We start from the raw sequence: 18985 nt of genomic DNA on the forward strand, positions 1-18985 counted from the left end.
AAACACCTGCTTGCCCTCTTTGACCAGAATCAAGATCTTGAGAGCCACTAAGCAGCTCTGAGATAAAGACAACTTTTAACAAGTGAAGAGACAGACACTTCAACTTTCATTTCCTTCTTTTGAGTCACTTAGCCTTCTCTTCAACCATTACTGATCAGAATGTCTCAAATTTTAACAAAAATTTCTACAATCCAGCTACAGAATTGATTTTCTTCCAGTGAAAGGTTCACAGAAGTTGTGTGAAATCAAAATGTAAACAGAGTAATCTTCTAGCAACTGTGAAAGAAAGATACTTTCAACAACAGGTGGCAAAGCAGATTGCATTACAGGAAGTATTAATATTCATTAGGAAAGGGATAATTTTAGATTTGGCCTGAAAGGTAACCAGGAATATTGTGTATCAATGCAATGTTGTCTCTACTTCCAGTCTTGCTATCCAAACAAAATTTTCAGGCTTTATCATAGAATTTGTCAAAAATCATGAGAATTTCAAAATTCGGTCTATGTGATTGTAGCTGAAGCATTTTTTTTTTCATGTGCATTGAGAAAAATAAATCAGTAACTGTTAACAGGTGTTGGTCTATGCTGGAAAAGACTTGAAATGAATGGACTGAATTTCTTAAAAACTTGCATGTTTTAAATACCACATTTCAAAGTTTTTCCTAAGGGTTAATTGACCTTGGAAGATTCTTTCATATTCAAGACATTTTTATTTTCTTTTATATTATTTGCAGTAAGAATCTCACAGAGGAAAAAATTTTACTGTAACTGTTCAAGGTGAGTGAGAAAACATTTGGCATTTAATTTTAATATATATGGTTACTAATTTGATATTTTTACCACTTCTTGCACCTTGCACAAACCAAATATCATGCATTTGGTTTCCAATATGGAAATGGGGATAGACAAAGTTCCTTGACAAATATCCATATCTTGGATTTTTGCATGCTAATATATACTATAAACACAATTGAATTTCCCAGTTAATTTTGTTGAACTCAAGAGATTTGATTTTGATGGTAGGTATTGAAGATTGAACCAGGGACACTGAACCACTAAGCTACATTCACAGACTCCTGACCCCACTTTTTTTTTTTTTTTTTTTTTTTAATATGGAGACAGGGTCTTGATAAGTTGCCCAGGCTAGTGTTGAATTTGAGAATCTCTTGCCGTGGCCTCTGAATATCTGAAATTACAGGTGTGCATTATCATATCCAGCTAAGAGATATGATCTTTTAAATATCAAATTTATCATTTCAAATCCTTGGGTTGATTCCTTAGTATAACACATTTGGTCCATTTGGTTCTCCAATAAAAGTTTTTTGATGGTGATCAAGATGTAGACGGTACACCTTCTTTGAATGGAATGTCATTCTTTCTGTTGACATATATATGTCTGACAGAATCTGGCTTCTTATTAATATGACTATTTTTTTTTTTTTTTGTCAGTGCTGGGGATGGAACCCAGGGTGTCCCAAATGCTAGGCAAGTACTCTACCACTGAGCTACATCCTCATTCCTAGCCTTAACTTTTTTGTCATCACAAAAATTTTAAGGTGACCAGGAGAAGCAGGAGATTTTATAAATGTTAAGCACTTCTTCTTTCCAAGACTCTAAACTTCTCCCTCCTCTTAGTTTTCTTGCCTCACAGTTCATTAAACTCTGATCTAGTGGAAAGCACCACACATAAGCAAAAACACAGTATTGTGCTAGAAACTGTGTCATACACCTGTAGTTCAGCTACTAGGGAGAATCACTTGAGGCCAGGAGTTTGAGACCAGCCTGGGTAACATATGAAGACCTCATCTCAAACCAAGAAACAAAAAACAGTCTTTGAAGTTAGATACCTGAAGTTTTAATTCTTGGCTCTGTCATATTTTGTCCTTCTAAAGATTTTCACAATCATGAAAGACTTTTCAGTGATGTCACGTAAAAGAGTATTTAGGTAATTAGTGCAGTAAGAAAAATTGCTTTTGCCATCATGAAATTCATTTGGAAAAATAAGAACTCCAGAATAATGAAAGCAATCCTCAGTAAGAAAAGTGAAACAGGAGGAATCACAATACCAGACTTTAAATTAATATTACAGAGCTATAGTAACAAAAATGGCATGGTATTGGCACCACAACAGACATGGTGCAGAATAGAATACACAGAGACAAACACACATAAATACATTTATCTCATACTAGACAAAAGTGCCATAAACATACACTGGAGAAAAGCTAGCCTTTTAAACAAATGATGCTGGGAAAACTGGAAATACATATATAACAAAATGAAATTAGACCTCTATTTCTCACCCTACACAAAATTCAACTCAAATTAGATCAAGGACGTAGGCATTAGACCACAGACCCTGTGCTTACTACAAGAACAAGGAGGCTCACATCTCCATTATGTCAGCTTAGGAACTGAATTCCTCAACAAGCCTCTTTAAAGCAAAAGAAGTAAAATCAAGAATCAATAAATGGGATGGTGTCAAACCAAAAAGTTTCTTCACAGCAAAGGAAATAATCAAGAACATGAGGAGAGAATCTACGGAAATAAATATTTATCATACACAGCTCAGATAGAGATTAATCTCCAGAATATATGAAGAACCACCCCACCAAAAAAAAAAAAAAAAAAACCCACCAAAAAATCCCCAAATAACCCAGTCAATAAATTGGGCTAAGGACCTGAACAGACATTTCACAGAAGAAATACAAATGGTCAATAAATACATGAAAAAATATTCAGTAACACTAGTAATTAGAGAAATGCAAATCAAAAGTACTCTAAGATTTCATCTCACTCCAGTCAGAATGGCAATTTTCAAGAATACAAGCAGCCATAAATGTTGGCGAGGATGTGGGGAAAAAGGTACAATCATACATTGCTGGTGGGACTGCAATTGGTGCAACCACCCTGGAAAGAAGTATGGAGATTCCTTAGAAAACTTGGAATGGAACCACCATTTGACCCAGTTATCCCACTCCTCAGCATATAACCAAAGGACTCAAAATCAACATACTACAGTGACATAGCCACATCAATGTTTATAGCAGCTCAATTCACAATAGCCAAGCTATGGAATCAACCTAGGTGCCCTTCAACAGATGAATGGATAAAGAAACTGTGGTATATATACACAATGGAATATTACTCAGCCTTAAAGAAGAATGAAATGATGGCATTTGCAGGTAAATGGTAATTACGCTAAGAGAAATAAGTTAATCCCCAAAAATGGAATGCCAGTGTTCTCTCTGATATGTGGATGCTATGTCACAATGGGGGGGCATTCAGGGAGGGAGGAGTGGAGGTTTATCTGATTGGACAGGGGAGAATGAGGGGAAGGGAGGAAGGTGGAAATGGGAAAGACAGTAGAATGAATTAGACATAACTTGCCTATGTTATATATAAATACATGACCAGTATAACTTCACATTATGTACAACCACAAGAATGGGAAGTTTTACATATGATATGTAAAACTGTTATGTATTAAAAAAACAAAAAATTGCTTTTGGTGATTGCTGGTATCAAGTTAGATCAAAATTCTCTAATCCTAAGTATTCTTGAGACAGCATTTGTATTTCTTTATGGGTAAACACTTTCCTTCTTTCCTTCCTCTCTTTCTTCCTTTCTTCCTTTCTTTTCTTTCTCCCCCCATCCCTTGTGATACTAGGAATTGTACCCAGGGGAGCTCTATCACTGAGCTACATCCCCAACCCTATTTTATTTTATACACTGAGACAGAGTTTCACTAAGTTGCCTAGATTGGCCTCAAACATGAAATCTTCCTCTCTCACCCTGAGTTGTTGGGATTACAGGCATGTACCACTACACCCAGCAGGTAAACACCTTTCAACTCTGGGAAGATTTAAATTTAATTTCAGAAAAAAATTAAAGTAATCCAAACCATACCATGAATATTTTTATATTAAGAAGGAGTCTGTACCTATTTGGTATTCCTTTTTATTGTTATAATCAGCTCCTAAATACATAAGCTTTTGACTGACAGTGAAAATTTTCCTTAACAGTTGAATTAGTTCAAATCTACCAAACAGTATCTGTTATTTTCCTCTGTAAATTTAAAATATATTTTAACTGAAATTTATTTATTCACTAATGTATGCAGGTAGTAAATAACTTACAAATATCCTAAAGACAGCCAGTTATTCTAGGTACCTGCTGGGAGTACAGGTACTAGTAAGTTAGGTGAGGTTGCAGCTCTTGTGAAGTTTATTCTAGTGGAATTAGACAATAAAAAGATAAGAGCATTTCAGATACCGATGAGTGATCTAAAGAAAATAATGTGTTAGTGGATAGTGACTCGGGAAAGTTTAATTTACATGAAGAAGTAGAGAACAGACTAACTGCAAGAATCTCTTGCATGAAGAAGAAAAAACAGTGATTCCACAAGTCAAGGCTTCTGGATGTATATCTACCATTTCAATTTAAAGATTTTTAAATATTTTGATCTTTTAATTCAGAAATGTATAAACAATTTCATTTGTTTCTTTGTTTGATACTTAATCTGACCATATGAAATGTTCTAGTTTAGGTTATATTCCCTAATTAGAAGGATCATTTAAACTTTCTCTTTCCTAAATTTTAATTTACGCCGTCAGTTTGTCGTTTTCACAGTTGCCTTAATGTTTTTATGGATAGCTTTGAAAACTACCTTAAAAGTAACTTCTGTTGCCCAAAATACTAGACACAATAAATCACTAGGCAAGTGTTAAGTAGTCTTTTCTGCATATTTTTTTTAAAAAACCAATAACAGTTCTAATTCACGGATTATGCTAAACTTTAGACTCATCATGATCCAGAGATGGGGGATGGAATCTGACTTTTAAATTTGTATTTTTCTTTTTCTGTATTCCACCCCCCCCCCCAAGTTTCTTTAAATCATATTGCAGTGTAGGTGTGAACTTATTTGTGCAGGAAAGGGGAAATGGGTTTTGGGTGGGCAAACCCTATCATTTTCTATTTCAAGATGCTAAGACAAATTATAAATGAGATCACAAGACAGCAATCTTTGAGACAATCAGAAGACCAAGAAATATTCAAGACAGGAAAAAAAGTGACCTCAAACAGCAAACTAAAGAGCTTGATATCAATTCTAGTTCAAAATCAGGAATTGGTTTTGAGAAACTGTAGACAGCTAATCAGATCCCGCACCTCGCACACTACTAGCTGTGTAAATCCTGAACTTTGTCCCACTTCTGCGCCAACCCTTTCATCCCTGTCTTCCTAGACCCCCTGCTAAGAAGAAAGCTCTTTTCTATTACTCCATCCTTTCTTCTCAATTCTTTAATTATAAAGCAATCCTCCTACAGCCGTTATCTTTTCCCCAAATGCTCTGTTTCCCTTAGTTGCAATCTGAGGTGTTTGAAGAGGAGTCAGCTTTTGTACATTGTGTGTGTGTGTGTGTGCTGGTGTGAAGGTTTTGAAAGGTTTAAAGTGCTCACACCTCTTTGAGCACATCCTACACCCTACCACACTACTCTGCTGTGCACCTTTATTTGGACATATGGGCAGCTCTGCCACCCTGAGCCAACCTAAACCCTAACTCTCTACTAAATCAAAGAAATGAAACAGTAAGGAGGGGGGAATAGACAAATAGGGTGAGGTTGGAGATGTAAATCTAGAGGTTCACAGAGGATGTGACACTTAAGCTGACATTGTACAATCTGGACAAAGTAAACAGCAAGTGTTGCAGGACTTCATTTAATATGGCTAGATCACTAGGTAAAGAGAAATAAGACTGAACAAAAAAGTAAGGCCATCTCTAGTGCATTATATTTTATTTTGTTTTTGATGCTAGAATCAAACCCAGAACCTTGTACATGCTAAATATGCAGCCTACCACTGAGCTACACTCTCAGTCCTCTGATGTTTTAAAAATAGGGACCTACTGCCATTAATTCTGATTTAATTAGACTGTACTTAGATAGTTTTGAAAGTTACTTGGATGATTCTAATATCCATTTGGGTTGAAAAATCTCTGCTCTAAAGAAACATTGAAGCATTTCAAGTAGTATGATGACAGTGTCAGATTTGGGTAAGGTAGCCCACAGGCACACTGTTTAGAATGGAAGGGGGAAGGCCTGGAGAAGTGGTACAAGAGATAGAAACAATAGCGTCTGGAAACCAAGAAAGAGGGAAAGACCATCAATGTCAGATTCCTTAAAGAAGTCAAGACTGGGCCTGAAAAGGGAGAACTGGGTATTTCTTTTCTTTTCTTTTCTTTTTTTTTCTTTTTGGTACTGGGAATTGAACCCAGGGCACTTTACCACTGAGCCAGATCCCCATCCCTATTTTGTATTTTATTTAGAGACAGGGTCTCACTGAGTTGCTTAGCACCTCACTATTGCTGAGGCTAGCTTGGAACTCTCAATCCTCCTGTCCCAGCCTCACTCCCGAGTTGCTGGGATTATAGGCGCTTGCCACTGCGCCCACCTTGGATATTTCTTAATAACATTATTTGCAAGAGTGACTTAAAATTAGAAGGTTTGAGAATCACCTAGTTTAAGGAGTGAATAGAAGGCAAAGAGGAGAGAATAGTAGGAAATAGACTTATAATTTAGCATGGGAGTGACTTGAGATGTTCATATGTTGAGAGGAATGAATTTGTTTTACTCATAGCATGGATTGAAAGTGACTTACATGTTTCATGTCACAATAAGTCTAATACAAGTAGACCAGCAGATCCTATAACATGATCATTGTTGTGGTCTGAATGTATGTTTCTCCCCAAATTCATGTGTTGAAATCTCAACCTTTGAGAGATGGTATAGGAAGGGGGGCCTTTGGGAAGTATTTGGGTGATGAGGGGAGAGTTCTCATGAGTGGAATTAGTGCCCTCAGAAAGAAGAGCAATGGGCCACTCCCATGTGAGCTCATGAGAAGCTGCCATTTATGAAAAAGTGGACCCGCACCAGACTCTGAACAAACACCTTGATCTACCCTTCCCAGTTCTAGAACTGTGAGAAATAAATACATGTTGTTTTTAAGTCACCCAGCTCAGGTATTTTGTGATAGCAGCTCAAACAGACCAAGATAACCACCAATGTACATATCTGCTATGAGTATACCACCACTCTTACCACTAGGTGAGCATACACCATCCTTATAACAAGTAGGCATTAGTTATCTTTTACTATTCAGCTCTGATCAGATCACATACAGAACTGTATTCCCCTCTAGCATGTCACTCTAGGTTTATAGACAGACTGGGCCCCATTCAGAGGTGAGTGGTCAAAATATTGGACAGAATCAAAACCATGTCATATGATGCATAGTTGAAAATGGAATATTTTGCCTGGAGAAAAACAGATTTTAGAGGACATAATGCTTTCTTTATATATTTGCAGCCTTTGCTGTGGAAAATGAACAAGACATTCTGTAAAAGCCTGGAAGATCATTCTTAGACTGTTACTAAAACAAAAGCAGCCTGGGGGGTGAGGATAGAAAAATAGGGAGAGTTTTTTCCCAAGACAGAATAAGAATGACCTACTGGAACAAACATGCTGAGGCCTCCTTGAAAGAAGCCAAATTAAATGACTTAAATCAGAAGGGGAAAAGTATATATGGAACAAGAGAATTAGTGTCTGGTAGCCAAGAAAGTAGAGAATAGGTCAAGGCAAAGTCCCCTTCTAACCTTGGAAGATTATGTGGTTGCTTTAAGAAATTGAAGTATTACAGATAATAAAAACCAAGGAGAATACAGGAATCCCAATATTAGGTAAAAACTGTGAGGATATAAATTTTATGACTTCATACCTATATATCTAGAAATATCTAGCTATATCCACATATGTAGTATAATAAGGATATAGGGTATATCATTCTCTTATGTATTATTATAAAAATCGATACAGAAACAAAATTGTTTTATTCACATTTGAGGTTTTCCAATGAATGATACTCTTGTTTTCATCCGAGTTCAGAACCAATGAGAGAAATACAGAGTCAGGCAGATAGAGATCAAAATGGTGGTCTTGTTACTGCTGGAAATACTGTGGGATGTGGCCCAGGTGGGAGGCAGCAGTGGGCCAGGGTAACTCTTACCTGCCCCACTCACTGGGAACACTGTACAATCAAAGCCTACCCTTGTAAGCTTGTAGGTGGAGTGGAAAAACAGTACGGTTTCTGGTGGAGTCTGATTTCATCCAGAAGGAGAGAAAATGTGATTGAGTTAGATTTGTTCACTTCTACAAACCCTAATAATGGTGCTTCTGTAGTGCACTCTCCTAACCTGAAAATAAGAGTCAGAGAGTGAGGATTTTCCCTCACATTGTCCAGACAACCTCCAAGGACTGGAGTAAGGAATAAAGGTCAAGAGGATCACAAGTTTGAGTTCAGCTTCAACAACTTCATTAAACTCGTCTTAAAGTAAAATAGAAGGGGCCTGAGGATGTAACACAGTGGTAGAATGTTTCTCTAGTATGCATGAGGCCCTGGGTTCATTCCCCAGTATCACATCTCTCTCTCTCTCTCTCTCTCTCTCTCTCTCTTACACACACACACAGAGCCAGAATGTAAGGGAAACACTCCCTATTAGAAACAAAGGCATGGGAATTATTTTTCTTACTGCCCTCCCTATGAGAAACCACTGTTAATAGTTTAGAATTTATCATCCTAGATTTTTTCTTGCATGGTTATAAAATTTTTACTTTTTATGTACAAAAATCAGAATAACATTTTGTAAATTTGTTTTCAATCACCCCCTTTTTTTTACTTAACATGTTGTAGACTTTTTTTTCAAATAGTTACATAGATACAACTTATTATTGTTAATGATACTTAAAATTTCAATAATTAACCATTTCTGTTGATTGACACTTAAGTTCTTGATTTTTTTTTATTTTTAAATTTTTTTCATACATGTATATAAGGTAATAATGTCTGTCTCATTCTACCATCTTTCCCATCCCTATGCCCACTCCCCCTCACTTCTCTCCACATAATCCAAAGTTCCTTCATTCTTCCCTACCCACCCCCTACCCATCAGTATCTGCTTATCAGAGAAAATATTCGACCTTTGATTTTTTGGGATTGGCTTATTTCACTTAGCATAATAGTCTCTAGTTCCATCCACTTACCTGCAAATGCCATCATTGCATTCTTCTTTAAGGTTGAGTAATATTCAATTGTGTATATGTACCACAGTTTCTTTATCCATTCATTTGTTGAAGGGCACCTAGGTTGGTTCCATAGTTTAGCAATTGTGAATTGAGCTACTATGAACATTGATGTGGCTGTGTCACTATAGTATGTTGATTTTGAGTCCTTTGGTTATATGCTGAGGAGTGGGATAACTGGGTCAAATGGTGGTTCCATTCCACGTTTTCTGAGGAATCTTTATACTGATTTCCAGGGTGGATGCACCAATTTGCAGTCCCACCAGCAATGTATGAGTGTACCTTTTCTTCCATATCTTTGCCAACACTTACTATTGCTTGTATTCTTGATAATTACCTTTCTGATTAAAGTGAGATGAAATCTTAGAGTAGTTTTGATTTGCATTTCTCTAATTACAAAGGATGATAAACGTTTTTATTCATATGTTTGTTGATTAGTTGCATTGCTTCTTCTGTGACGTGTCTGTTAAGTTCCTTAGCCCATTTATTGATTAGGTTATTTGGAATTTTTTGGTGTTAAGTTTTTTGAGTTCTTTATATATCATGGAGATTAGTGCTCTATCTAAGGTGCGAGTGGTAAAGATTTTTTTTCCCATTCTGTAGGCTTTCTTGTGAAGAAGAAGCTTTTTAGTTTGAATCCACCCCATTTATTGATTCTTAATTTTACTTCTTGTGCTTTAGGAGTCTTGTTAAGGAAGTTAGATCCTAAGCTGACATGATGAAGATTTGGGTCTACTTTATCTTCTATTAGGCACAGGGTCTCTGTTCTAATACCTAAGTCTTTGATTCACTTTGAGTTGATTTTTCTGCAGGGTGAGAGACAGAGGTTTAATTTCATTTTGTTACATATGGATTTCCAGTTTTCCCAGCACCATTTGTTGAATAGGTTATCTTTTCTCCAATGTATATTTTTGGAGCCTTTGTCTATTATGAGATAACTGTATTAAGGTGGGTTTGTCTCTGTATCTTCTATTTTGTACCATTGGTCTACATGTCTATTTTGGTACCAATACTATGTTGTTTTTGTTACTATTGCTTTGTAGTATAGTTTAAGGTCTGGTATTGTGATGCCTTCTTGTTAGGATTGCCTTGGCTATTTTGGTTCTCTTATTTTTCCAAATGAATTTCATGATGGCTTTTTCTAGTTCAATGAAGAATGTCATTGGGATTTTAATAGGAATTGCATTGAATCTGTGTAACACTTTTAATAGTATGGCCATTTTGGCAATATTAACTCTGTCTATCCAAGAGCATGGGAGATCTTTCCATCTACTAAGGCCTTATTCAATTTCTTTCTTTAGTGTTCTGTAGTTTTCATTGTAGAAATCTTTCATCTCTGTTGTTAGATTGATTCCCAAATAGTTCTTTTTTTTTTTTTTTTTGAGGCTATTGTGAATAGAGTAGTTTTCCTAATTTCTCTTGCAATGGGTTCATCATTTATGTATAGAAATACATTTGATTTATGGGTATTGATTTTATATCCTGCTATTTTGCTGAATTCATTTGTGAGTTCTAGACGTTTTCTGGTGGAATTTTTTTGATCTTCTAAATATAGAATCATGTCATCAGCAAATAGTGACAGCTTGAGTTCTTCTTTTCCCATTCGTATTCATTTAATTTCTTTTGTCTTTTTGATTGCTCTGGTTAGATTTTCAAGGACAATGTTGAATAGAAGTGGTGAAAGAGGGCATCCCTGTCTTGTTCCAGTTTTTAGAGGGAATGCTTTCAATTTTTCTCCATTTAGAATGATGTTAGCCTTGGGCTTAGCATAGACAACCTTTACAATGTTGAGGTATGTTCCTATTATTCATAGTTTTTCTAGAGTTTTGAACATGAAGAGTTGCTGTATTTTATCAAATGCTTTTTTGATTTTTTTAATTGTTAAAAATAATAACTCTTAGGGCAAAATGGCACACACCTGTAATCCTAGGGACTTAAGAGACTGAGGCAGGAAGATTAAAAGTTCCAGGTCAACCTGGGCAATTTAGTCCTTGGCTCAAAATAAAATTTCAAAACAAGCTAGGATTGTAACTAGCATATACAAGGTCTTGGGTTCAATCTCCAGTACTGCAAAAGCAAACACAAAAGTCAGTGAACATCAGTGTTCATAAAGGATGTAGACTAATAGTACTGTTTCAGACACAGTGACCTGCTTGTTGCTGAACATATTTAAACATAGGCGATGACATACATAACAGGTATCATTAGAGATGACAGAAGTTGCAGATGAGCAGTTATACTGGATAACCATGGTGACCTATACCAATAGGAGAAGTCTGGCAAGTGAAAGAATTGTATACTGTAAGTTATAAATTTCCTCAGCCTTGACAAGGTAAGACTGCCTCACATGCATTTGTTCAAGTTATTAGCAAGTGCACACTTAGCTCTCCCCATCATATCTGTGTTGTCCTTTCTAACTCAGCAGGATATTTATGTATATAAATATGTATGCATGTGTTTTGTTAAACTTTTATTTATTTATTTTTTGTTAAGACAGGGTCTTGCTATGTGGCCCAAAGTGACCTCAAACTTTGCATATGCCTAAGGTTAATTATATTATTTTACATAACTACAATACAGTCTGCAGTTTAAATAATGCTTTCTCCTTACTTAATCTAATAAAGAATAAATTTAAATCTATATGTCTAGTTTTCATCTTTCATTCAAGCTCCAGAAGAATATTTCAAGAACTCACAAGATATTTCCAGTTTATTTTCTTACAAGTACTCCAACTTTTATGCATGCCCCACTTTTCCCAAACTTGGCAGATCTCTGTCTTTGCTTAAATTTCCTTTGAAAAAGGAGACTGAGATAAGAACTTGGGTGCAGGCAATTTTGTGGGGAGATGACCACAGGGAGCTTGAGGGAAGCACAGAAGAAAATGGGACAGAGGATAGAAAACTGGAAAAAGGGAGCATTATCGTAGTCACCATTGAGGATGGTTTTTTTATGACATGAGAAGCCTGCCCCATTTGGCATTGCCCAACTGAAAGATGGGATGCAGGTAAGGGGCTGTGTACCACAGAGGTTTTAATCCTCACCTCAAGGCCACATTTCAGTTTATGAAATATCTTTTTTTTATATACTGGGGATTGAACCCAGGGTCTTGCACATGCTAGATATGTACTCTACCACTGAGCTACACACAAAGCCTGAAATACCCTTTATAATTTAGTATTAAAAAATACCAAGTTGACACAAGAATTAATTACTTAACTTGGACAAATGCCTCCTTCTGCCACAAAGTCTTCTAAAAGAGAAGAACCAATTTTGTTAATGTGTGTACAAATATTAAAGAAAAATGATTCTTTTGGTACCTGCTTCAGTGGTAAGAGAACTTTTAAGTGTGTCTAGAGCAATTTGAATATGTGAATATATTTTCTTCAATTGTCAATTTTATGAAACTTAAGTTTACATAAAATGTTTCAGATAACAATGGAAGATCCAAACTGAAATGTACTCTAAATGTAAAATACATGCTGGATTTTGAAGAGCTTTTATGAAAAAGAGAATGAAAAGTGGGCGGTTTCAAGATGGCGGACTAGGGGGCGGCTGCATTTCACGTTGCTCCAGGACGCAAGATTCAAAAGAGGAGATAGTGAGAGACTTGGGACCAACTCAAAGTTGCTGGGTGAGTCTCTCCCATTGGGGAGGCGTCCCAGATGGGGCGGTAGCCCCGGAACGCAGGGAACTTTGTGAAGTAGAGTTGTTCAACGAGACGCCCCTCCCCCCACTGGAGTGGTAAACACAGACAACTGGGATCATCGTAGAGGAGGCGGCTCAGCACAGCGCTTGGACTCGGAGCAACCACTGGGGCTCCGGGCGGCTGCCTGAGGAGGAGCTGCGTGGCGAGCTGTTTAGACCCAGAACGACCGCTTCTGAACACCGGGGGGCTGCCCAGAGGAAGAGGAGAAGCGCGGCGGGTCACTTGGTCTAGGAGTGACTGCATCAGAGCTACAGGCGGTTGCCAGAGGAGGAGCTGCGTGGCGAGCTGTTTGAACTCAGAGCGAGCGCTCCTGAACACCGGGAGGTTGCCCGGAGGAAGAGGAGGAGCGCGGCGGGTCACTTGACCTAGGAGTGACTGCATCAGAGCCACAGGCAGTTGCCAGAGGAGGAGGCAAGTGGTGAGTTGATTGGACTAAAAGCGACCACTCCTGAACACTGGAGGCCTGCTTGGAGGAGGAGTGTGGTGGGTCACTTGGTCTCGGAGCCACCGCTCCTGAACACCCGGGGGGCTACCCCGAGGAGGAGGAGGAGGAACAGAGCGGGTCACTTGGACTTGGAGTGACTGCCTAGGGCTACGGGCGGTTGGTGGGAGGAGGAGACGCGAAGTGAATTGCTTGGGCTCCTAGAGACTGTGTCGGAAACCCGGCCGCTGTCCGGAGGAGGAGGTGTGTGGCGGGTCTCTGGGTATCGGAGCTATTGTACGGGGCTCCAGGTGGCGGCTCAGAGGAGGGGCCGCATAGCCAGGCGATTAGGTGCAGAGCAGGGTCCCAGGAGCTAGGTGGCTTCTTGCTGGAAGAGCCGCACAGAGACACACCTAGGGGCGGAGTGAAGTTTCCAGGACTGCGGGCAGAGTCTCTGGGAGAGGCAGCCTAAGGAGACTCGCCTGCGAAGGGTGAGGCTCTCAGGCCCAGGAGGTAGGTCCGGCCCCTGGGAACGTTGCAGAGGAAGACAGCCCAGCCCAGGCGGTAGTTGTAGATTGAGGGGAACCTCTAGGAGGGGAACTGATCAGCAAGACGTCCCCACCGAGTGAGTCTTCCCTGCCGGGTGAGGTTTTCCCACAGGGACGGTAAAACCAGAGACACAGGCACAAACAGGACTTGCCTCAGACCGCAGCCTAGTTCCCTGTTGGAAGACCATTGGTCAACAAGTGGAGGCACCTCTGCCCACTAGCAGGGAATATACGCCACCTGAGGGTCACCACCCCTAGAGAGGCAGCTTCTTCGTGGAGCTCCGCATTATCAACTTCCTCCAAGACTTCAGGCTACTGAAGGATAAGAGGGGATATACTAGCAATCTTCAAGGACATTATAAGTCGATAGAGGAAATCTGCAATATCTTAATGACCCACTGATCCCTGAACAATATGAGAAAACAAGGGAAGAAAATGCCCCAAACAAATCTAGATGTTACATCAATAAAATCCAACGACAGCATGGCAGAAGAAATGACAGAAAGGGAGTTCAGAATGTACATAATTAAAATGATTAGGGAAGCAAACGAGGAGATGAAAGAGCAAATGCAGGCATTGAATGATGAGATGAAAGAGCAAATGCAGGCATTGAATGATCGCACCAATTGACAGTTAACAGAGCAAATTCAGGAAGCAAAAGATCATTTCAATAAAGAGTTAGAGATATTGAAAAAACACCAAACAGAAATCCTTGAAATGAAGGAAACAATAAACCAAATTAAGAACTCCATAGAAAGCATAACCAATAGGATAGAACACCTGGAAGACAGAACTTCAGATATTGAAGACAAAATATTTAACCTTGAAAGCAAAGTTGAACAGAGAAGATGGTAAGAAATCATGGTAAGAATCTGCAAGAACTATGGGATATCATGAAAAGGCCAAATTTGAGAATTATTGGGATTGAGGAAGGCTTAGAGAAACAAACCAAAGGAATGAATAATCTATTCAATGAAATAATATCAGAAAATTTCCCAAATCTGAAGAATGAAATGGAAAATCAAGTCCAAGAGGCTTATAGGACTCCAAATACACAAAATGACAACAGACCCACACCAAGGCACATTATAATGAAAATACCTAACATACAAAATAAAGACAGAATTTTAAAGGCTATGAGAGAAAAGAACCAAATTACATTCAGGGGGAAACCAATACGGATATCAGCAGATTTTTCAATCCAGACCCTAAAAGCTAGAAGGGCCTGGAACAACATTTTTCAAGCTCTGAAAGAAAATGGATGCCAACCAAGAATCTTATACCCAGCAAAACTTACCTTCAAATTTGACGATGAAATAAAATCATTCCATGACAAACAAAAGCTAAAAGAATTTACAAAAAGAAAGCCAGCATTACAGAACATTCTCAGCAAAATATTTCATGAGGAAGAGATAAAAAACGAAGAAGCATATCAGCAAAGGGAGGAATTACCCTAAAGGAACTGTCAAATAAAGAAGGAACCAAGATGTGTCAAAAAATAAATAAATAAATAAATAAAATTTTAAATATGAACCAAATGACCGGGAATACAAATCATATCTCAATAATAACCCTGAATGTTAATGGCCTGAATTCATCAATCAAAAGACATAGACTGGCGGATTGGATTAAAAAGAAAGATCCAACAATATGTTGCCTGCAAGAGACTCACCTCATAGAAAGAGATACCCATAGACTAAAGGTGAAAGGATGGGGAAAAACATACCATGCACATGGACTCAGCAAAAAAGCTGGAGTATCCATCCTCATTTCAGATAATGTGGACTTCAAGCCAATGTTAGTCAGAAGGGATAAAGAAGGACATTTCATACTGCTTAAGGGAAGCATAAATCAGTAAGATATAACAATCATAAACATCTATGCCCCAAACAGTGGCTCATCCATGTATGTTAAACAAATCCTTCTCAATTTTAGAAACCAAATAGACCGTAACACAATAATACTAGGTGATTTTAACACGCCTCTTTCACCACTGGACTGATCTTCCAAACAAAAATTGAACAAAGAAACCATAGATCTCAATAACACAATCAATAATTTAGACTTAACAGACATTTATAGAATATACCATCCAACCAAGAGCGAATACACTTTCTTCTCAGCAGCACATGAATCCTTCTCTAAAATAGACCATATATTATGCCACAAAGCTAATGTCAGCAAATACAAGAAGATAGAGACACTACCTTGTATTCTATCAGATCATAATGGATTGAAGTTAGAAATAAATGAAAGAGTAAAAAACAAACTACTCCAACACCTGGAGATTAAACAATATGCTATTATATGATGAATGGATAACAGAAGATATTAGGAAGGAAATTAAAAAATTCTTAGAGGTAAACAAGAACAAAGAAACATTATATCAAAATCTCTGGGACACTATGAAAGCAGTACTTAGAGGAAGATTTATTTCATGGAGCGCATTTAATAAAAGAAGTAAAACTCAAAAAATAAACGACCTAACACTACAGCTCAAAGCCCTAGAAAAAGAAGAACAGACCAACACCAAAAGTAGTAGAAGACAGGAAATAGTCAAACTCAGAGCTGAAATGAACGAAATTGAAACAAAAGAAACAATACAAAAAATTGACAAAATAAATAGTAGGTTCTTCAAAAAAATAAACAAAATTGATAAACCTTTAGTCACACTAACAAAGAGAAGACGAGAGAAAACCCAAATCACTAAAATTCGGAATGAACAAGGAAATATCACAACAGACACGACTGAAATACAAAACATAATTAGAAGCTATTTTGAAAATCTATACTCCAACAAAATAGAAAATTTTGAAGACATCAACAGGTTTCTAGAGACATATGAATTGCCTAAACTGAACGAGGAGGACATACACAATTTAAATAGACCAATTTTAAGTAATGAAATAGAAGTCATCAATAGCCTACCAACAAAGAAAAGTCCAGGACCAGATGGGTTCTCAGCCAAGTTCTAGAAAACCTTTAAAGAAGAGCTCATTCCAATACTTCTCAAAGTATTCCATAAAATAGAAGAGGAGGGAACCCTCCCAAACTCATTCTATGAAGCCAATATTACCCTGATACCTAAACCAGACAGAGACACATCCAGGAAAGAAAATTTCAGACCAATATCCTTAATGAACATCGACGCAAAAATTCTCAACAAAATTTTAGCAAATCGCATACAAAAACATATTAAAAAGATAGTGCACCATGATCAAGTGGGTTTCATCCCAAGGATGCAAGGTTGGTTCAACATCAGGAAATCAATAAATGTAATTCACCATATCAATAGACTTAAAGTCAAGAATCACATGATTATTTCGATAGATGCAGAAAAAGCATTTGATAAAATACAGCACCCCTTCATGCTCAAAACACTAGAAAAAATAGGGATAGTGGGAACATTCCTTAACATTGTAAAGGCCATCTACGCTAAGCCCATGGCTAATATCATTCTAAATGGTGAAAAACTGAAAGCATTCCCTCTAAAAACTGGAACAAGGCAGGGATGCCCTCTTTCACCACTTCTATTCAATATCGTCCTTGAAACTCTAGCCAGAGCAATTAGACAGACCAAAGAAATTAAAGGGATACGAATAGGAAAAGAAGAACTCAAACTATCCCTATTTGCTGATGATATGATTGTATACTTAGAGGAACCAGGAAATTCCACCAGAAAACTTTTAGATCTCATAAGTGAATTCAGTAAAGTAGCGGGATATAAGATCAATGCACATAAATCTAAGGCATTTTTATACATAAGCGATGAATCTTCAGAAAGAGAAATCAGGAAAACTACCCCATTGACAATAGCTTCGAAAAAAATAAAATACTTGGGAATCAATCTCACAAAAGAGGTGAAAGACCTCTACAATGAGAACTACAGAACACTAAAGAAAGAAATTCAAGAAAACCTTAGAAGATGGAAAGATCTCCCATGTTCTTGGATAGGAAGAATTAATATTGTCAAAATGGCCATACTACCAAAAGTGCTATATAGATTCAATGCAATTCCAATTAAAATCCCAATGATGTACCTTACAGAAATAGAGCAAGAAATTATGAAATTCATCTGGAAGAATAAAAAACCCAGAATAGCGAAAGCAATCCTTGGCAGAAAGAGTGAAGCAGCGGGTATCGCAATACCAGATCTTCAACTCTACTACAAAGCAATAGTAACAAAAACGGCATGGTATTGGTACCAAAATAGAAAGGTGGATCAATGGTACAGAATAGAGGACACGGACACAAACCCAAATAAATACAATTTTCTCATACTAGACAAAGGGGCCAAAAATATGCAATGGAGAAAAGATAGCCTCTTCAACAAATGGTGCTGGGAGAATTGGAAATCCATATGCAACAGAATGAAACTAAACCCATATCTCTCACCATGCACGAAACTAAACTCAAAATGAATTAAGGATCTCGGAATCAGACCAGAGACCTTGCATCTTATAGAAGAAAAAGTAGGTACAGAGCTTCAACATGTTGGCTTAGGACCAGACTTCCTCAACAGGACTCCCATAGCACAAGAAATAAAAGCAAGAATTAACAACTGAGATAGATTCAAACTAAAAAGCTTTCTCTCAGCAAAGGAAACTATCAGCAATGCGAAGAAAGAGCCTACAGAGTGGGAGAAAACCTTTGCCAATCATAGTTCAGATAGAGCACTAATCTCCAGAATCTATAAAGAACTCAAAAAACTCTACACCAAGAATGCAAATAATCCAATGGACAAATGGGCTAAGGAAATGAATAGACACTTCACAGAAGAAGATCTATAAGCAATCAACACACATATGGAAAAATGTTCAACATCTCTAGTAATAAGAGAAATGCAAATCAAAACCACCCTAAGATTCCATCTCACTCCAATTAGAATGGCGATTATCAAGAATACAAGCAACAACAGGTGTTGGCGAGGATGTGGGGAGAAAGGTACACTCTTACATTGCTGGTGGGGCTGCAAATTAGTGCAGCCACTCTGGAAAGCAGTGTGGAGACTCCTTAGAAAACTTGGAATGGAACCACCATTTGACCCAGCTATCCCACTCCTTGGCCTATACCCGAAGGACTTAAAATCAGCGTATTACAGAGATACAGCCACATCAATGTTCATAGCTGCTCAGTTCACAATAGCCAGATTGTGGAACCAACCTAGATGTCCTTC

Source organism: Sciurus carolinensis, chromosome 10 (assembly GCF_902686445.1).
Source record: "Sciurus carolinensis chromosome 10, mSciCar1.2, whole genome shotgun sequence".
Classification (NCBI taxonomy): domain Eukaryota; kingdom Metazoa; phylum Chordata; class Mammalia; order Rodentia; family Sciuridae; genus Sciurus; species Sciurus carolinensis.